This window comes from Taudactylus pleione, unplaced genomic scaffold (genome assembly GCF_031769625.1).
Source record: "Taudactylus pleione unplaced genomic scaffold, aTauple2 ptg000788l, whole genome shotgun sequence".
In the NCBI taxonomy this organism is placed as follows: Eukaryota; Metazoa; Chordata; class Amphibia; order Anura; family Myobatrachidae; genus Taudactylus; species Taudactylus pleione.
Window position 1 is genome coordinate 7,253,025 of NW_028285190.1, and position 21,459 is coordinate 7,274,483.

The 21,459-nt window shown below is 45.0% G+C and overlaps 1 protein-coding gene across 2 annotated transcripts in view; it reads left to right on the top strand.

Moving 5' to 3' along the window:
• The first annotated feature begins 101 nt into the window (after positions 1-101).
• The window catches only part of HYCC1 (hyccin PI4KA lipid kinase complex subunit 1), a 123,476-nt gene continuing 102,118 nt past the window's right edge, over positions 102-21,459 (top strand). Inside the window, exon 1 of one of the 2 annotated variants that reach the window (XM_088457851.1) lies at positions 102-548. The gene's annotated coding sequence lies outside the window, so the exon portion shown is untranslated. Of the gene's footprint in view, positions 549-819; positions 915-21,459 lie in introns of those variants that run through there. The other variant, XM_088457852.1, reaches the window with a different exon arrangement.

Below are 21,459 nucleotides of genomic sequence, written 5' to 3' on the forward strand. Positions count from 1 at the left end.
TGAGAGACTCGCATCCAGCGGTCACGCACAGAGAGTAACTGACTGTCAGTCAGAGAGAACACCAGTCACAGCCAGTGCATGCATAGCGCAACAGGGCTCGGGGCGTGGCCACGTGACGTCACCGCAGGACTCAGCGCGCTCACCCTCGGAGCACGTGGTGTGGGCGGGGCCGCCCTTGCGGTCACGTGACACCGCCGGCTGAGTGACAGCTGCCCGGATAATAGCTACCGTAGTAGGAGTCGGAGATAGAAGCGTGAGTGAGTGAGGAGGGTGCGGGACTCGGGAGCGGAGGCTGGTGCTCTGCCAGCAGCAATGCTACGCTGCTCCTTCTGCTGCATCCCTGGCTGACAGTCCTGGGCTCCTCCTCCGGGCTCTTGTCATTGGTTTCCCCCTCCTGGGACTTTTTTTTTTTGGATTTTTTGTCATTCTTTTTGGCCAGAGCCCCGGGCAGGGAGGGATCGCTTCCCCGCAGATGCTGCAAAGTTTCTTGTGCAGCGATCCGGACCGGCCCGTCCAGTTAGGCAACACCTGCAACTCGTCCTCCCCGTGTGAGTACAGTCATTCTCTGTGTGTAATGGCATTGCTTTGTTCCTGCTGCCGTGTCCCTGCTCTCCCGGTGTACAATGGATGACACCCAGTTTTGGTGCCAATCGTGTGTGCCTGTGCCGCATCCCAGCGCGGCTATTGCTCTCTGGTGTCAGGGCAGTGCGTGCCCCTTCACAGGCAGAAAGTTTATACCAGGACGCTGGCTGTGAATGTGGAGGAAGTTGTGTGTATCTGTGCCCAGCAATAGTCTCTGTAGCAGAAGCTGTTGCTGCATTTCATGTGCTGGAATTCACAGTCTGAGCCTCCCGCATCATCATCATCATCATAATCATCATTAGATCATGGTCCTGCTGCTGCTTCTTCTACAGGTTGGAGTATTGGGGGGTTAAACTGTAGAATGTATTCATTGTACAGTTTCTTTGCTGTTATATTATGTACCGTAAAGGTTTATTTTTCATATATTAGTATAACCCACCGTCCTTGGAAATCTGTGGTTGTTGCAAATTATGTGAGATTTTGATGAACCATTATCCCCCCATGGTGTTTGGGGGGAGGGGGGGGGGGGGGGGGTTACATGGCGGCTGCTTATTAGGATCATGGTGATTTTAAATACGGGAAGTGCTATTTTTTTTTTTTAACATTTTTGCTTACAAACAAAAAGATGCAGCAATATTTCCTCAGTTGTTTGAATACTGACTGGGGGAGGTGGCTGAGGCAAGAAAAAAAATAGAAAAAAATCATATATATATATATATAATATAAATTTTTTTAAATTTTTTTTTTGTGAAAAAAAGTTTATAGATTCCAGTATATGGCTGCAATTTGCAGTCTGGACTAGACAAGTGTATTAATACCAGAAGAGGTGTGTTTTTTTTTTTTTTTTTTCTCCATGACCAATCGCCACCACAAATCAGAATCTCTTGCAGTTGCATTTCAGATGAATGCAGTTCTTTGGAAAGGATAGAGTTCATAAAAATGGGCTGCAATCAATAGCTACATATCCGATCAAGCTGTTCTAAGCAGCGATTACAAAGTACAATTTTGCTTCCTGAATGTGAGCCAAGAATTAGTGGGAGAAAGGAGGTGGGAGCTGCTTCTGGACGAGCTTTCAGCTTTTTGACTGAAATTAATTTTCTCAGCGCTGGCTCAGGGTCACCAGGAGGCCATGAGTTGGTCATGTTGGTTGAGGTTTGAGCCCCATTAGAGACTTGATTGCATGACGAAGTTTTATAGAATTAAAAGAAGCTCTTGGGATGGAAGCAGTGTTTTAGTTTCGTGAAAGTAAAGGTGCGTACACACTAGACGATATTTTGCACAATTCACCCGATGTTGATGCATCGGAACGACAAATCATGTAAAATATGTCCAAATCGTGAGTGTCCACTCACGATGCCGATGCACGTCCTCACGGGTCATACATCGCATCTTCAGATCTTGCCTACAGCAGGCAAGGTCTACCAATCTCTTACATGTGTCACTGGAAATCGTTAAGAGCGCACGATAGATAGTTGGTCAGATTGGACACTTAAGCACCATATCATGTCCTGGAGTGCCAGGGAGAGTTCATAGGAAGTAGCTGACGATATAGCACATCGCCGAGTGTGTCCACACCGCACCTTAACACTGATTACTGACCTGCAGGAGGTTTTGTTACAAAATTATTCTAAAATGAGCAACAGGGATGGAAACTGGTTCAGCCAATGGTGCATCGGTTACACTCACACAGATGGGCAAAATAATGAGTCGTTTCACTGTGTATCACCCCCTAACAGGATTCTGTAAAAGCTTTATTTACATACAAAAACAGTGTTATTATCAAATAATCTCACACTTGTTCCAAGTCATGAATCACTGTGTAGCTTTTAAGTAAATTGTCATATTGTCTTCTTTCTTCATCCCTTATTCTTCCTTTGTAAACTAAAAGTTAATGTTGACAGGCTAAAAACAATGTAAAACCAGCAATGACACTTTTTGAAACCACTAATCCAGTGTGTACATGACATTTTTCTAAACATTTGAAATTGCTTCTGGTCTCCAAGAAGTTTCTAGGCTTGAGGACATATTCGTTTAGATAACACTAATATGAAGAAATAGCCTAAATCCTGGTTCTGTGTTTTATGTATATGGAATTAGTTGAATGTTGATTTTGTATTGATGTTGTAGGTGTAGCTTTATTAGTAAGTTTGCTTATGTTCTCTAAGTTATGTCTTGGCAGGCTTTTCATGTGTACTGTGTTCTCTGTTGCCATTGCTGCTTGCAATTTATTTTGGTTTATATACCTACTGTGTTCTTTTCTTTCAAGTACTGTAGTGTAAAAAAGGAAAAGATGCCCGTTCTGTAACTAGGTTTTACTTTCACTTTATTGTATAATTCACTGAATAAGCTGGAAAGGAAACGCTTTTATCTCGGCAGGTATGCAATTATTACTATAAGAGCTGCTACAGTATACCAGTTATTATGCCGATATCTCCAATTGTGAGCCTGACACTTCAGTGTGATATCCCATGTTCTGGTGAATTGATGGGTTTGCTCTCTGATGAATATATTGGTTCATCCCTCAAAATGACTGCCTACTCTGTGTGTAGGCTTCAATGGCATAGGCCCTGCTTGTCCTATTATGAAAAAACGCTTGCTGGACATTTTGTATAAACTTTTTTTTTTTTTTAAAGATAATCTTTATTAGAATTTTTACAGAGTCTGGAAAGTGTCTGCGTGTCTAAATGTTGGGAGGTTTGGTTATAAATACTCTTTATCCTTTTCTCAATTAGGGTTTGAAAAGTTCTCATTCTTGGCACTAGATTGGGAGATGCATAAATCTTTGAGGTATTTAATTCATGGAATGAACCACTATTCTACCCTGCATGTGTTTGTTGCTGTTAGTCTATGAAAAAACTTTAGGCTCAAATGTAATAGGTTCCTCTTTGCTGATCCCAGTGCGAATCAGCTAGACTTGAAGCGGCCATTAGTTTTAAGGCAAAAACAACCAGGTTTTGCCTTTAAAACGAAGGGGCATATTCAATTAGACGCGAAGAGTCAGAATGGTTTCGCCTGCCGTAGTTTTCGCCAACTTCGCGTGTTTTGGAAGCGAAAACTTTTTGTGTGCGGTCCTGCTTTTCGCCCTATTCCATTTCAAAGGGCGCGAAAATGGGACCCGACGAAATGTAAACAGGTAAAGTGCTGTCAGATTTGGAGAAACCAGCCTGGCTCACCCCCAAAAGATGAGCTAACATTGGGAATCAATGTAGATTCCCCCGAATAACCCTGCTGAAGCTATTTGGGGTAGTTAAATGCTCTCAATAGCTGCTAATTAGCGTCTTTGCACAAGTGGTGAAGAATAGCATTTAGTCGTGTGGTTTTTTTTTTTTTTTTTTTTTCCAGAAAATATCAAGTCACAGCAAATTTGTGGTACATGAAACTGGGTGCAAGTATGGGTAAAAATCGCAAAAGTGAAGTTTTTTTTTAAAAAAAGCACCTTCAGTAAGAACCTGCAATCAAAAGAACACCTCCCCCATACTTGTAGACCCCCAAAAGCTTATTTCGCTAGTTTTTAAGTTTGTACCCCAACTTTGTACTTTTTCGCCCCCTTTTTCAAAGGCATTTTTTTGGGGTGTTCATTTTTTTTTTTTTTTTAGGATTTTTTTTGATGCAGCTATGCTTAGGGGGCCTGTCCCAAGGGTGTTGAGTGGTTTCCCGACATTTGCACCCCAAAACCGCAATTCTGCACTTTTGTTCACCACCTATTCATAGGTGAATCTTTTTTGCCTATTACATTGCGTATTCGCGTATGTGAAAAATATTTGGAATTGAATACGGCGAAAAGTTTCCGCCTGGCGAAATGACGTCATCCACGATTCTTATTCGCGGAAAACGGCTTTTCACGTCTAATTGAATACGGCACTAAAGTGGCACTCTAAATCTAATGGCAATCTGGTCGGAATCGCTGCAGGGTCAGCAAACCGAACTTTATTACATTTGGGCCTTGGCGTGTGAAATCCCTGTTTATATAGCAACTCTTTTGGGAGAAATGAATTACTGTTGAGGTGCCGCGCTCGTCTGCACACGTCGGCCAGTTACTGTACCCTTCGACATTGCAAGTTTCCTGTGCACTTCTGTGGGATGTGAGGCGAGACTTGCAATGTGCTGTTCTGACATTGCATCCATCGCTTTGAATTGAATTATTACCTAAAGGTGCCCATACATGGTGCGATATAGCAGCCGATCCGCCGGATTGGTACAATATCGCTGCTATATCGTACTGTGTGGGCATGATATTGGCCAGTGCGCGCTCTGTGGGGTCGTACATCGCACCTCCAGATCTTACTGCATGTTCATTTGATCTGGGGATGCCATGTGCGATCCCATGCTGCGCTATGCAGATGGGGGTGCCGGCGTATCGGGCGGTCGGCCACCCGATTGTTCCGTGTCTGGGGATCGCCCGATATATCGGCCGTCGGATCCCAAGTCTCATATCGCACTACATATGTGCAGCTGTAGATTCGCTAACAAAAGGTTATGAAAAGTTACTCGCTCCTGTCTCTCTGTATGTGCAGCCATCTTTCATCATCACCGCCGAGGCAGTGCTAAAACAATTGAATCTCCCCCTATGTCTGACCAAATCAGTGGCGATGGTTCAATTGGTTTATCATGCCCTATCTTCCGTCTAAAGTGATGAGAGGTTGGTGGGGCGATGGTTAATTGTTTTTGGGCGCCCATGCTTTATCGCGCATTTCGCGCCCAAATAGACAGGGTTTAGCCGCTAAACCTGTTGAAAGTCTTGGTTAAGGTGCCCAAACCATGGACTTTTTGTACATTTCTCCTCGGGAAGGTGCAAGCTGAAATGCTGGCGCTGAACGGAGCTGAATTGCTCTGTCGGGCGCCCATCAGGCAGAGCCACCGGCGAAAACATTTGCATTCCCCCACAGTGCTCTATATTACTCCCCATCTGGTACAAATGTCTTATTTAAAGGTGTAGCCTATTTGCCCCTAAGGGCTGATTACAAGGAAACTCTTTTCATTTTTTAGCTTTGAAGTTAACTTAAACCAGTAAGTATTTTGTTATAAAGCGGTGCTTGGTGCAGTTTTTGGGACTACTGCAATTTTGACTACTCACGTTATGCACATGGTATATTTATTGGACAGCTGCAATATACCGTGAAATATCACACTATGCTGTTCCTTTCTTTGAGCAGATTAAGCAAATAGTTCAGTATCAGCAGTAGCATACAACAAAGTGATATCATGTATATGCAAGGCGCTTCTGCCCATTTTATTAAATGTCACAGGCCTCATTGGGGTACTTAAAAGTGCTTAACCTCTTTGAAGTCATTCGGACTATTTAAGGAAGTGTGACTATACATATATTTCATATTTCAAAGTGTTTGCGTGTTGTTTTTTTTTTTTTTTTTGACAGTACCCACAGCACATGCACACTAAACAATTTTTCACATCCATTTATATGGTGATACACCTCCCCAATACGCAAAGGAAGTCTAACATATTTTGGATTGGGGGTGTACGCGTTGCTCAAAATGCGTCCCATGCTGACCTAAAAAAATACCTATTACTATTGATTCCTATAAGTCGCTATTAAGCTCTACAAGTCGCTTAAGAAATAATTGCTTTCCAGTCCAATCGTGTGGTTCCAAAGCGCAAAAAGTTATTTATGTAAAAAGGGGTAACCCGATGTAAGATTTAACAATTAGAGTAAAAAGCATTGAAAATAGTACAGCCCGATACATACGCGTGCGCACTGGTCCCAGTATACAGTCATCAATCCAGAAGTCTGCGGTCGCAAGAAGATTTGTGAACAGTGAGCTCAGGACACAGCCAATGAATTCTGAAGTGTTTCGGGCAATATTATATGCTCATATTCAGTCCAATGCTTCAGAACTCATTGGACGGCGCTTCACAGTGCAGATGGACAACGACCCGAACCATACTGCAAAAGCAACCAAAGAGTTTTTTAAGGCTAAAAAGTGGAATGTTATGCAATGGCCAAGTCAATCCCCTGACCTGAATCCGATCGAGCAAGCATTTCACTTGATGAAGACAAAACTGAAGGGAAAATGCCCCAAGAACAAGCAGGAACTGAAGACATTTGCAGTAGTGGCCTGGCAGAGCATCACCAGGGATGAAACACAGCGTCTAGTGATGTCTATGCGTTCCAGACTTCAGGCTGTAATTGCCTTCAAAGGATTTGCAACAAAGTATTAAAAAGTGAAAGTTAGATTTAGGATTGTTTAGTTTGTCCCATTACTTTTGGCCCATTAAAAAGTGGGAGGCACATATAGAAACCGTTGTAATTCCTACACCGTTCACCTGATTTGGATGTAATTACCCTCAAATTAAATCTGAAAGTCTGCAGTTAAAGCACATCTTGTTTGTTTCATTTCAAAGCCATAGTGGTGGTGAATAGAGGCCAAAATATGAAAATTCTGTCAATGTCCCAATATTTATGCACCTGACTATATATACTTTACAGGTTTCTTAGTTAACAAAGGGACAAATTGACAGGTTCTCATTGGTTCTTGCTTCTGGTCATTGGTCAGTTCATACGGTGTCATCAAGGGTATGACTCAATCTTCCAACAGTCACATTGTGTAGCTTCCCGCCAAAGAACTGGTTAATACTGGCTACAACACTGAATACAAGTAAAAACATTCTGTTCAATAACTCCCTATCATCCATAACTAGTGGACGCATGATGCGATTTCTTTGCCGATAGAAACGGATGTCTGCAAATAAACAGGGATTTAGTATGATACTGACCATGACATGTCCACTGTATTCTGAACCTTAGATCTCTTAAGTACATATTACATTATAATAGCTAACAATACCTTTAATAACTGTGGTTATTAACTATAATGTGTGGGAACCATTTTATATGTATGCATTCGCATATGTGCGTCTGTGTATTGAAATAGCAAATATGTGTCTGTATGTATGTGAACACGCATATGAGCGTCTATGTGTATGTATGTCAATATACATACGAACGTGTGTGTGTGTGTGTGGAAGACAGGCGCCTTCAGTGTACCAATCAAATAACAATGTTCAGAGAGGAAGTTCAAGGATGATAGTCCACAAATTCTTTAGGATGATTCCTGAAGTATCCTCACATAACGACCCTCACGTCGTGAAGTTGTAGACTTCTGAACCACTGTTCCTGTGAGATGTATATGTCAGTGTATGTGTATTGTGGATTCGCATTTGTGCGCATTGGATTGCACTGACGCAAAGTAGCATCCTCGTAACACGTCATCCGACCACAGACGACTATATCGTCAGATAATAATTGTACAGCGATCATATCCAATTATTTGACTTTGACAATGCGCATGTTCACTGGAGGATGTTCTACCCCCCGGTGTAAAATGTGAACTGATGATTATAACGGCAATCTGTGATTGTGTCTGAATCCCTCCAACTTTTATTGTATTGTAATGTTGCTGTGAAATTACGTTGCTACAGATGTGTCCTTATACAGCTTTGCTGAGACATTAAAAAGCCCCTCTCAGGCTGCCAGGTTGTGTGAGACTCCACTAGCGCCGGGCATTTTTTGCCAAAAATGCGTGTAAGTCGCAATGCAATGTGACTAGGACGCGCCAGCAGACAGTGCTGATTCATTTGATATGCGGCGCTTGTATATCTGCGTGCGGCAGAGTCTCAAACTGTATACAAAGTGCTACGGTGTAGTGACCGCAGCTTTATTCATTCCGAGTTTCATTGTGGTTCATATACAGACTCAGGTGCTCACAGATATACAAGTGTCACATATCACATGACTTGTCTCAGTCTGCTGGTGCGTCCTAGTCACATCGCAGTGAAACTTGGATGCATTTTCACCAAGAAAAGATGCCTGACGCTAACGGAGTGGCACTGGTCCTGGCGGCTCACTCACGCCAGGCGTGTCACGCTGCGTGGCTATTTGAGGCAAGATGGATTCTCTCTGTATTTGCTTTCATTTCACAGCAATAAGGCATTTTTCCATTTGATCATTTAAATGGAACAGTGAAGGATTTGTATCGATTCGAATTTATTTGTATAATTTTGTCTCTGTGTCTTGTTCTAATTTACTTTTCCATGATAACTTTAAAAAAAATCTGCATTTATTAGTAACACTGTTCAGACATTGTACTACAGTATATTATGTATGAATTGCGTACCATAGCATTCATTACCACCACTGTTGACGTGAGGCAGAAGCATATACTACTGTTCTCTGCTGCAGTAAAGCAGACGTGTAAGATAAGTAGCCGCTTGCATCTTATTTAGCTCTTCTAGATAAGTGAAAAGGGCCTTTTTTTTGGTAGGAATTCGGTCCTACTCCCCATGAGCCTCCTTGTCAGCAGTGATGTCCAAAAATAAAAAATATACCTCCAATTGCTCAAATAGTGATTCTCTAGCCAGAAAATCTGAAACTCCTTTGACAGTAGACTATAGAAGCACATTGGTCTCATTTCCATTGTTTTTTTGTTAAGAATCCATCAAAAACTTGTAGTCAAAATCTTAGTGCATATCCACTTACTGAAAATGTCAATGTACTGCTCCTCCAGTCTTCACACAGCTCTAGTTGAATTCTGGGGTGGCTCAGTGCAGAAGGACCAATCGCAGAATTAAGGTTTGTATTTGGTGTTCCTGTGCAAAGCTTTCCTCCCACATCCATTTTAACGTGGCGGACAGAACTTATTGTACCAACAGAAACTTTTACAATAGGTAGTACAGCTTTAAGGTTCTCGTGTCTTTAACTGTTTTTTCTGACAGTGCCTGTATATCTCAGAGATTACTCAAACTCCGTAGGGGAGATTCAGTTGTTTTGGGCACCCGTAGCTCCCTTCTAAAGTGATGGAAGCTATTCAAATGTTTGTACGACCAGCCTCGCGCTGGTGACGACAGCCACATTCTCGCGCCCAAATGCATGGAATTTGCTGCATAAAATGGCTTCTCCCGGGCTACATGCATAGCGCGCTGCCATAAAGGAGCACCCGGCACTCGTGCCCAGCCCAAAAGCCCTACTTTAGGTGTGTTTCTGATACCCAGCCCCGAGATTGCACTTATCTCAGATTTCTGCTCACATTTTCCTGGGATGCAACAAGAAATCTGCGTTAACTAGCGATTCGGGACTTATCGCAACCTGAAAGCTGCATCATGCCACAGCACTTAGCTGCAGCTTAAAGTGGGCAATCCTGGGCAATATCACGGGAAGTAATTGAATGCTCCAAGGCACTTGACGCGGAAGCTAAATTCCCACAAAAGAATTGAATTGCCCCACCATGAGGAGAAATATAAATAAAAGCTGATATGACAAGAGTGACCAAGTGCTCTCTGAAACCAGTGATCGCGCTGAGTGACAAAATATGCGGGTCCCAGGAAAAAAATGGGGTCCTGTCTGACCATTTCTGGGTCCCATTATATTTTATATCTCCCTCAGACCTCCCCACGTGCCACCACACATCCACTTAGAATGCCCATCTGATGCCGCCAACACCATCAGACCTCCCCACATGCCCATTAAATGCATGTTTAATGCCTCCATGATCCTACACACATGACTTGTATGTACACAAAACCCATAGTGAATAACAGCCTTAACACATTACACCATGCAGTAATGCCCAGCATTTACATATTGTGCCACACAGTCATACCCAGCCATTACACATTATGCCATGCAGTAATGCCCTTTACACATTATGCCATGCAGTAATGCCCTTTACAGCTTATGGCACGCAGTAAAAATAGAATCCAGCAGATAAAAAAACTCTCCATATAAATGCAAGTGTGACTCCAGGATCAAAGGGCACAATTGATTGCATGCAAAAAGTCCTAAACAGAATAATCTTGCATGCATGAAATCCCCAGCAGCCAGTAATAGTACAAGCAATATCCGTTAGGTGTCAAGCAGCTAGCTGATCTGGATAGTCAACAGTGGCGGAACTAGAGTGTGGTGGGCCCAGGTGCAAGAATGCGTTGGGCCCCCTATGCAGTACCCCCAGTAGTAGTTCCCCTATGCATTGCCCCCAGTAGTGGCCCACCTATTTGCCCTTTAGTGACCTGGGCCTAATGCCCAGGTCACTCACACACCTATTTGGGGGACAGATACCTTCAATCGGGCCTAATACCCCCTATGTAGCCCGGGCCTTGGGCCCGCCTATATCCCCACAGGCCTATTGCCTGAATTTATCCCACGGGCCTAGTGCCCGACAACCCTGGTGGTCTAGGGAGGGGTTAAATACCGGTGGCCCAAGGCCGCCTATAGGTACGGTGGAAGAGGCTGCGGGGGGAGCTTCGTTAGCTCTATTTCTTTCCACCCTCACATTCCTCTCCGTTCCTCAGCTTCGTTCTTCTGTCCAGCGGCGCCGCCTCTTCCTTTTTTCCTCCTTGATCATGCCGTCTTCTGGCCTCTTGCGCAGCCGCCGGTACTGTCGCCGAGACGCTGTTCTCTTTGGGAGATCTTCACTCCTTCCCCTCCGCAATCGGACTGAACTTTCCCGCTCAGCGGCGTCTAATTCAAGATGGAGCGAGTGGGCGGGGCTATGACGTGGCAAGCCGCGATTGGCTCGTCATGTCTGCCTCCTATTGGCTGCTGCCATGAGCCGTGTTTGGCTCGCGGCCAGTGCCAAACAACCGCCGCCGCTTCTTGGCTTCCAGGCGGCGAGCTACGCTTAGCTTGTGCCCGGAGCTAAGCTTCTCCCGCTGCCACTTTACTGCCTACACTGGTGGAAGGGACCAGGCAGTCCCTTCACCTGCTACCCGCCGCGACTGCTTACCCGGCGCCAGGAACAAACACACTGTCCCAGCGCCGGGCACTGATGTGTCCCGCAGGGGACACATCTCCTCTGTCTGCCCCTGCAGCTGTGCCGATGCTGGGATCAGACACTTGATCCCAGCACGGCTTTCCACAGCAGCCAATGAGTTTGTCTGACTCTCATTGGCTGCTATAACAAACAGCGTTTTGTTTGTTGCACTCTGTGTTGCAGCCAGATTGGCCACAGCACGTCCTCAGGGACCCGGCTACTTTTGAAAAGTGAGTCCCCAGTGCTCAATCTCAGGTAAAATACGCACTATAGTGCGTATTTGTGAACATTGTGAAACATTTTTATTTTTTTTGTTTGATATAATTGTAAACTAAAGAAGTACAAACCTGAAAGAGCCTAAAAAGAGGAAGAATTTACAGGTGTTAAAGCGCCAGTATTCATATGTATCTACATACATCTATTCTCCTTGCGCTACAAGTTGCGCCACACAACGCGGGAGCTCCGTGTGACTAGGTAGCGCTGAGCGTCTTTTGTGCAACGTTTTACCTTCAAATGGATAGACAGAAGCGCCTTCTGCTGATTAAAATGATATGCAGCATGCCTATATTCGGTGTGTGACTGTGGGTGTATCTGCATACTAAACACAACGTTACAGTGTTACAGCTGTTGTAACGTAGTGTTTCGCATGCAGATGCACTCGCGCACAGAATATAGGCATGCTGCATATCATTTTAATCAGCAGAAGCTACTACTGCTATCCATTCACATCGCTGTGCGAATAAGACACATTTGAAGGTAAAAAGTTGCATAAAAGACGCTCGGCGCTACTGAGTCTTGCCACGGCATGGCGCGACTAGAAGGGCTGTTTAACGCACAAGGAGGTTAGATGTATGAGACCCATCTGTAGCTATACAAGTTCACTATTCTCTGTAATATATTTTCCAATAGTTTGTGTGTGAAATCTAAAACCATCACTTTTACGCATGACTTGTATGAGAGACGAACATGTAAATGACAGAAATAAGCAATGCAAATCTTTTACTCTGTGAGTATGTCTGCTGGCCAGAAATGTCATTATAGTGATGAGGTTGATGGGCTATTGCATATGACATGAAGCGAGTGAGGCTTTGGATATGATTAAATGGACCAAAGTACACTGCTTTAGATGCAAATACGGGGCTAGTAATGTGTTTCCGTTCAGGGACTGTATCCATCTCATTTAGTTGCCTTCCACACACCACCACACTCACACATTGGGCCTGATTCAGACCCGCTCACAGCCGCTGGCCACTCGCGAGGTCTGTGGACGTGTTTTTTTTTCTCCGGCCACTCGCAAAGCTGTGGGAGACCATCTTGATAATCGCGACCATCGGCCTTGCGACGAGAACCTATGGTAGGGTCTCGGCTGCCGCAAGGCCGAGTGGACTTCCTGCTCTAATGGAGCAGGAAGTCCACTACTGACATCAGCTGTGATGTCAGTAGGTCCTACCTCAAACGCCAGGCGTTCCTAAGGGAATGCCTGCGTTTGGCCAACCCCCCCCCCCCTACACGCCTTCAAAACGGGGCGAGCTGTCACTCTCCATCGACAGCCGCCCCGTAGCGACTGAAGTTCAGTCGCTCGACGGGGTTCACGCATGCTGAACGCGGCGCATGCGCAGATCACAAACATTGAGCCGCTTGTGAGCGGCTCTGAAACAGGCCTATTGTCCCCACTCTTTATCCTCTCCCTGAAAATACAACACTTACATTTTCTCATCTCAATAACTCCCAATGCTACAGACTGAATTACTGTGGTTGTATACTTGTGATTTGGCTTAAATTCTGATGTAGTTGATCCAACACACACAATATAAGGTGGACTCTCTCTGATCAGCAAGTGCGGTCTGTTAGTTAGTTAGATTTTTGCCTTACAATGTATACTTATTAATGCTCTGTGTATGGTAACTTACCAGTTTACCTTACCTTGGGGTATATTTACCGAGCGACGGTTATTCTGACTGAGTGATTTAAACCAGGTTGGCCGGGGGTAATCCAGCCACGTCAGCCAATCCTGGTCAATTCACAAATCTTGCATGTGAATCGGCCCAGATTTTGTTTCCACACATTTTAAGGGTGGTATTCAAATGATGTATCCAGCCCGATCTCCCGTTTAAAGTGACGGGAGATCGCGGGGCGATAATCAATTGATTTAGAATATCGCACTGATCGCACCCAAAGAGGTCTGGTTTAGCCTCGTAAAACAGCTGAACCCTACCATGATGGCAAAAAGTGCCGTTTGGGTTGCCAAACGGGTCACTTTTCGTGCATTTCAGCTCGCCTTCCCGGGGAGTTGAAATGCTGGCGCCTGCAGCTGCTCGCGTCCGACAGGAACAACAATTGAATAGCTCCATCGGGTGTGAAGGGGGACAGCTGCCGGCGAAAACAATTGAATTCCGCCCTAAGATTAGACTCCTGGGCAATGTGGTGTGTCCTATTAATCCCACCACCCCTGCCCACGCAACGGTCCCCTGTCTACCCTGGCATCACCAAATCTGAGCTGAGAAGTTTAATCTTTAAATCTCCCACCCAAAATGCTTCCAGGAGACCTGATCTTTGGTTTGGGTTCCCTCTCCAAGCTAAAATTGAGTTAAGATTCCATGACCCCACAGTCTACTTGCTGTCACTGTTTTGAGCCCTAACTACTCTAGCATGGTGCCATTGCTTCATAGCATTCCCATTTTCCAGGAGGTGCCATTAGAAGTCTTTTGTGCTTTGCTGCAGCTGAAGTGTGGTTACATCTATACATTGAATAATGCACACCTATTACTGTATATTAAATCATATATTTTATAATACCAGCACATACTGTATATTACATTAGCCGTGCTGGGAATGAACACTTTTGCAAGTGGCCATTTGATTTACTAGTTTGTCTTTGCAAGAAGCTGTTACAGCGCAGTGCTGGCGGGGGGTGACTACTATGGCACTACAGAGGGGAGGGAGTCTGGTGATCTCCTGCTATACATATATGTATTTATCTTTTAGCTGGTATTGTATTCTTATTGTGCATTTAGATTTATTAGGAGTGGTGTGCATTGAAAGCCTTTATAGCTGTAACTAACAGTGATTATATCATTTGCTGCTCAAATCTTTCATGACAGACTTCTAATCTGGAGACCATCCACTGATATTTTTGGGGCAGCAGCACCTTTTAATTTTATGTTGACTGAAACCATGCTAGAGAACTATTCTGTGTGTATCTTTACTTTTGATGGAACTGAGCTTGTCCTATTAATATATTCCTATTTTTACACAATACATGCAATGGGTGACAGGTGGACATAGGGCTGCAGATGCACCTCTGATCTTCTCCTGTGGCTCTAAGGGCCTGATTCAGAGCTGCTCGTAAGCGGCCGCTCGTTCGTTCCGAGCGATGTTTGCCCAACTGTGCACGCGTACGAATCGTAATACGCATGCGCGAACCAGTCAGTGCGGCCGAGAATCGTTTGTTCGCTAAATAGCGAATGCCTGCTATTTTGAGTGACAGGAGGAGGCGTATGTGGGTGGTAACAGGGGAAGGTGCTTGAAAACGGGGAGTGGAGATCCGAACGCAGGCGTGCTTAAAGGTCAAAACGGGCGTTTTATGGGTGTGCATAATTAATACAGCAGCGTCATTGACCACGTCACTGGGTTATTTTATAGTCAGAACTGCTCGCAAGATTGCGGTAGGAAAAAGCAACCACAAGAATAGCGAGCAGTTCATACGCTGGTCGATGTACTCGATTAATCTAATAGCGGACATGACGTAGGATGCGAGCGGCCAGGGGGTGTAGTTATCCAAAAAACGACCGCAAGTTTTGTTCGCTTGTTCAGACATAGAGGTGTGAACAGACCGCTAAGAGCGAACGGTTCATTTGAATAGCCACCCCTTTTTTCTGAACGAACGACCGCAAATAGCGTCCGGCTCTGAATCAGGCCCTAAGCTTCTTCTGCTTTGTCAGATTTGTGTGTTGTTATAGCTTGTAATGCTGCATACACACGGTCCGATTTCTTATCAGATATGAGCGATAACGATTGTAAAAATAGTTCATATCTTTGATATGTAGGGCATGCATCGACCAACGATGTGCGTTCCCGCCTGTCAGATAACCATCTCAGACATCGACTGTGTTTGCAGGCAGATTTTTGGTGATTTCATTTTGATACTGTCAGAAATCGTTCATCGTTGATGAAATCGTTCAAATCTGACCGTGTATGCACCATAACACTTATTAAAAATACCTGCAGATGTTAGTACAGATATCTGTGCGTTTGAAGAAGTGTATTGTTTAAGAGTAATGTAAGGCCCTTTTATGAAGGTTGAAGAGCCACCTATGCGGGCCCTAAAGTGTTACAAACTGCCTATCTGCTTTATAAGAGGGTTAAAAGGAGGTTTTCACTTACAATTTGACTAAATTATTGGCTTATAGAGGTGCTCCCGTAACACTTCTATACATGAAAATGCAGCAATTAAAACATTATTTTTTAATTTTTTATTTATTTATTTTTACCCTAAATTTCCCTGGTTTAAAAAATGTAGTAACTAAAAATAAAAAAAATAAAAATCCTTTTTTTTGGTTTTAACAGATATTTAATTCTTTACCTACAAATAGGTTTTTTTTTTTTTTTTTTATACTATATTTTTGTTATGGATTGAATGTGCAAAATGGACACACAAAGCATAATTTAGGCCCATATTCAATTTGGAGCGAAAAGCCGGAATCGGCGAAAAAGTTTCGCCGATGACGTCATTTCGCCAGGCGGAAAAGTTTGAAAGACTTTCCGCCTCAATGCATTGTAGTAGGCGAAAAAGTTTTGCCCACGAATAGCAGGTGGAAAAAAGTGCAGAATTGGGGTTTTGGGGTGCAGCGTTGCGGGAACCCCCATGCAGCCTTCAGACAGCCCCCCAAAGGTAAACTGCGTTAAAATAAAAAAAAAACCCCCACTAAACACCCAAAAAAATCACTTTAATTTTGGGGGCAAAAAAAAATATGTTGGGACAGTTAAAAACTAGCAAACTAGACTCCAGGGGGGTCTCCAAGTATGCCCCAGGTGTTTTTTGCATTGCAGGTGTTTGCGGCAGGTGGATTTTTCACAATTTTTTAAACTATACTTTAGCAACTTTAAAATATGCTGGCCGCCATTTTCAAGTACCCCAAATTTGCTGGGATAAGTTATTTTCTGCAAATAAAAATCCTGAATACTATTCTTCAGCACTTATGCAAAAACGCTATTTAGCAGCTATTGAGCACTTATAAAACGCCAAATCGGGGGTAACCATAGGGAACCCCTATGTCAGCGCATCTTTTGGGGGTGTTAGGCTGATTTCCCCAAATCTGACAGGACTTTCCGCTAGTTTCAGTTTCGCCGGGTCCCTTTTTCGCGTACTTTCAATTTGGATACGTGGGCAACGCGCGCGATACTTTTCCACCTGCAAAACAGGTGAAGTAGGCGGAAAGTCCGGAAGGCGAAAAAGTATTGCGGGTGCAAATCAAATTGAATACGGCTCTTAGAGTTGGGAGTGAATCTGGCGAGAGGCTGCATTGCGGAGAGGAAAGCATAAAATGTGCTGAGACGTTTAGTTGGGAGGATGGGCTCGTTCTAGTTGGCCTAGTCTCAGTGTAACAATAAAGCTGCCCAGTCTTTCTGTGCACAAGCAGAGAGTGTTTTTCCTGCATGCAGAGACTCCCTGTTCTGACTTTCTCCCCTTTTCATCATAGTTTGCCAAAGTGCAGATTTACACCCTTTAGTTGAATTTTCTACTATTTCAAAATGAGGCTCGAGCTCCTATCTGTAACCATTTGTTATATACACTCCAATGGATAGATTCAATTATACCCCTTTCACACTGCCAGCAACTAACCCAGGTTATAGCACATGAATGTGTAACAACCCGGGTTACTGTGCAATGTGAAAGGGCCCAGTTGAAATAACCCGGGTCGATCCGACATTTCAACTCTGGTAACGAGCAGGGTTGAACACAAGTTCAACCTGGCTTGCAGTGCAGTGTGAACGGGTTACCCGGGTTGAGGTGACCCAGGTCCCGTTCACTGCATAGGAAGAGCCGGCACTTGGAGATGATCTCATCCCTAAGCGCTGGCTCAGCAGTGTTGGCGGCTGCCAGGCTGAAAGAAGCCTCAGCCGGGTTGCATCCAGGATGGACGCGTGAACAAATCCTGGGTGAAAGGGGTATTAGTTGCGAGGTCACACTGTGGGATATCCGTGTTGAAAGCCTTGATTTATTTTTTTTCCTTGTGTCCCATAGAGGTGCGAGCAAAAATACATTTGGTCATATTTACTGTGATCCTGGAAATGAGAACAGCCACATGGCGCTCGATTTTTCTGATGGAACTTTTCATCTTGTTGAATCTGACCTTAAGGGGGAACATTCAATCAGTGCTATGACTGCAAGGTGCCTCCGGGAATTAACCTTCCCGGGGGGGTGCCCTAAACCTGTGCAGTCTGTGCTTAAACATCTGATATTTTATCATTTAGATTTAAAACCCGCTAAGAAAGGTGTTTTATTAGAATTGGACCGCTGGCCCGATTACCACTCTCCAGTATACCCCACTCGGTACAGGTACATACACACATTATAAAAAAATACTAATACAGTAGTAGAAGAAATGCTGCGTGTTTTATAGCAATGTAAAACACAGCCAGGCTTTCCACAGCAGTCATCACTGATGGTAAATAAAGACCCAAAATAAAAGCAGAAAGAAAAAGTTAAAACACTTGTAAAGCTAACACTGTAGTAATATTTTACTGTTTCGATCTGTTCTCTAAATGCTCATTGCTTACACTGGATGTTTGTAACTTCTTTTTTTTGAAGCAAGAATTGTGTTGCAAGAACAAGAGGCGTTGTGCAATTCCACATTGAAATTCTGTCTGTTTCCATCGTGACCGACACATACAGAAGATTGTCTTCCATTTCCAGCATATTATTGATGGGCTTTTGTCAGAAAGTAAATGCTATTTAGCACTGGACTGTATATAGCAATTGCAGAGCTGTGACAGCAACACTATCGGGCTACTTACAGCAGACATCCTTTATATACCCTTGACAGGCATGAAATGCTCAATAGTTCAGTGCTTAGCTTTAGGGTGAAGTTCCATAATAGTCATTTATTTAACATCAGCTGTGTAGTATGTCTAATGGAATAGGCTTTATTCCTCTGAAAGAAAACTGTATATTAAGACCTGTCGCCTATCCTGGGTAAAAACACTTTTTGTGTCTTGTGCTGCAGGTCTGTGACCCTACGTTGGATAGTAGTGGTTTATACCAGGGGCAAACGCAGGCTTTTTAAAGGGGGGCTTCTAGTGTGTGTGTGTGTGTGTGTGTGTGTATTGTGGAAGTATATATTTGTATGTATATATGTCACACATACATTACACACACACTTGCCTTGCTGCAGGTTGGCGATGGAGATGGGACCAGGCACCATGTCAATAAGCCCCTCCCCCTTGTGGCAAAATGCAGCGATTTGCAGGGCAATTGGGAGGGGGCTGAGCCAAATGATGCAATTATAATTACATTGCATCATATTGGCTCCACCACCTCCCCATTGACCTGCTAATCACGGCATTTTGCTGCGAGGGGGCGGGGCTTAACATGGTGGTGCTTGCTCTCTCTGTCAGGGGGGTTTCTGGGTACTCTGAACCCCCCCCTGCATGCACTACTGTATACATTGCCTGTCTCTGTAATGCTGCATACACACTGTACAACCTGCACAACCAAAGATATCGCTGATAGAGGGCCTGATTCAGAGGCGCTCGCTGTTTGCGAGTGTTTGCTCTGAATCAGAGCAGGGTTTTTATTTATTTTAAATTTTTTTCAGCCTCCAGGCCGCTCGCTAAGCTGTGGGTGACCACCCACAGCTTTTGCAGGCAGCCTGGTGATGGTCGCGATTAACGCGACCTTCGGGCTTGTGATGAGACCCTGTGGTAGGGTCTCAGCTCACGCAAGCCCGAGTAGACTTCCTGCTCTAAGTGATGTCAGTAGGGCCGCCCACAAACGCCAGGCGTTCCTAAGGGAACACCTGCGTTTGTGCAGCCACCCCCCCTCCCCTCCTACAAAATGGGGCGAGATGTCAATCAACATCGACAGCCGCCCCGTCTTTCAGCGAGACCCGTTGCGACGGAGCCGCCATCGCAGTACGGGTCTCGCGCATGCCGGAGGCGGTGCATGCGCAGTTTGGGACAATCGACCCACTTGCGAGTGCTCTGTGCTCGCGAGCGGGTCTGAATCAGGCCCAGAGTTCCCTCCAACTTTCTGTAGTGCAGGGCAAACTATTTTATTTCAGTGAAGTCATGTCTTTACAGGTAAATATTGACAAAATCGTCCAATTTGGCCTGCATGTACGGTCCACCATAGATAATGTTATCGTTCATGTGGGAACGTGCATCGTTCACTGCATAAAAATTAACGATATAAACGATTTATCATTGAATGATATCGTTGAGGAAAATCGGCCCCTGTGTATGCAGCATAACACTTACTGCAGTAATTAAGAGCGGAGGTATTTTGGGTAAATGTGCCAGTCTGTAGTTCTAGCTGCTGTCAGTATGTGAATGAATGAGAGCTAAATATGCATGATTACTATGTATTCTCTCTTTCTCCTTCATTAAGCAGGGGACACTGGAGTGATACTCATGGGGTATAGACGGGTGGAGAGTGGAGATGGCACTTAAACCTGTGACTGGCTCCTCCCACTCTATGCCCCCTCACATCCTCCGTTTTGAGAAATGTGCCCAGGGAGCCGGTCCTTGGCAACATCTCCTTCCCATTCTGGGGAGGAACCAGAAGATTTGCAGCCATGCGAGAGATATCTCCCATCCTTGTCTGGGCAGGAAAACACGCCATGGAGGTGTTCATCCCCGGTGTGGACAACTGGGAAGCTGAGTACCTCAGTCATCAGGATTTTCATCCGGGGGAAATGGGCCATTCATCCGCAGGTATTTCAGCAGCTGCTTTGAGGTTGGGGCGTTCCCCAATAGACCTCATGGCGTCTAGACTCAATCATCAGCTTCCCCGATATTGCTCCCGCACTCTGGACTCGGCGGCAGTGGCGGTCGACGCCTTGACTGCTTTGTGGCAGTTCCAGTTTTCAAATCTGTTCCTGCCAATTCCTTTCCTTCTGCAGCTGCTCAAGCGCATCAAGAGGGATCAAGCCACTGTCATCCTGGTGGTCCCCGGGCTAGCCCCACAGAAGCTGATACTCTGACCTCCGGATGCTCTTGACAGACTATTGACCTCCTCCAACAGGGTCCGTTCAGTCACCTTGTCTTATAGCGGCTACGTTTAATGGCGTGTCTGCGCTTTTTGAGGCGCAGGGGCATTCCACGGACTGTCATTCTGATCATGCTGCAGGCTAGGAAGCCTGTTACTTCAACCCACTATCATTGGATCTGGAAGTTCTACTTGTCTTGGTGTGAAAGGCGAGGTTTTCCTACAACCTCTTTTCGTCTGGACGGTTTTTGTTATTTTTGCAGGCGGACCTGGATGCTGGCCTTCAGCTGGGATCCCTGAAGGTTCAAGTATCCGCCCTGTCAATTTTCTTTGAACCCCGGTTAGCCTTGCTACCAGAGGTTCAAACCTTCCTACAGGGGGTCCTTCGGTTTAAGCCTCCCTTTGTACTCCCGACAGCACCATGGAATCTCCACTTGGTTCTATCCTTTTTTTCAATCGGCGGTTTTTGAGCCTCTGGAAACTGTTGATTTGAAGTTTTTGTTGTGCAAGACTGTACTTTTACTGGCCCTGGCTTTGGCCAGAAGGGTGTCTGAGCTTGGGCGCCTTTTCCTGCTGTGCGCCATACTTGGTTTTCCACGATCGCGCGGAGCTTCGTACCCGGTCTGGTTTTTTGCCAAAGGTGGTTTCCTGCTTCCGCATTAACCAGCCCATTGTGGTGCCGGTCTTGTCTGAGGACTCACCTTCTTCACGCTCCCTGGATGTGGTGCGTGCCTTGAGGACACGTTGGATTGGATCAGTTTGACGATTCGTCAGGCTTATTTGGGTGCTTTTCGTACTCCACCAGTATCCATACTGCGCATTCTACACACTCCGTGGGGCCCTCCTGGGCAACTGCCGGGGGTGGGTTCATGTCGCACAGTTGTGTCGGCGGCCACGTGGTCTGGC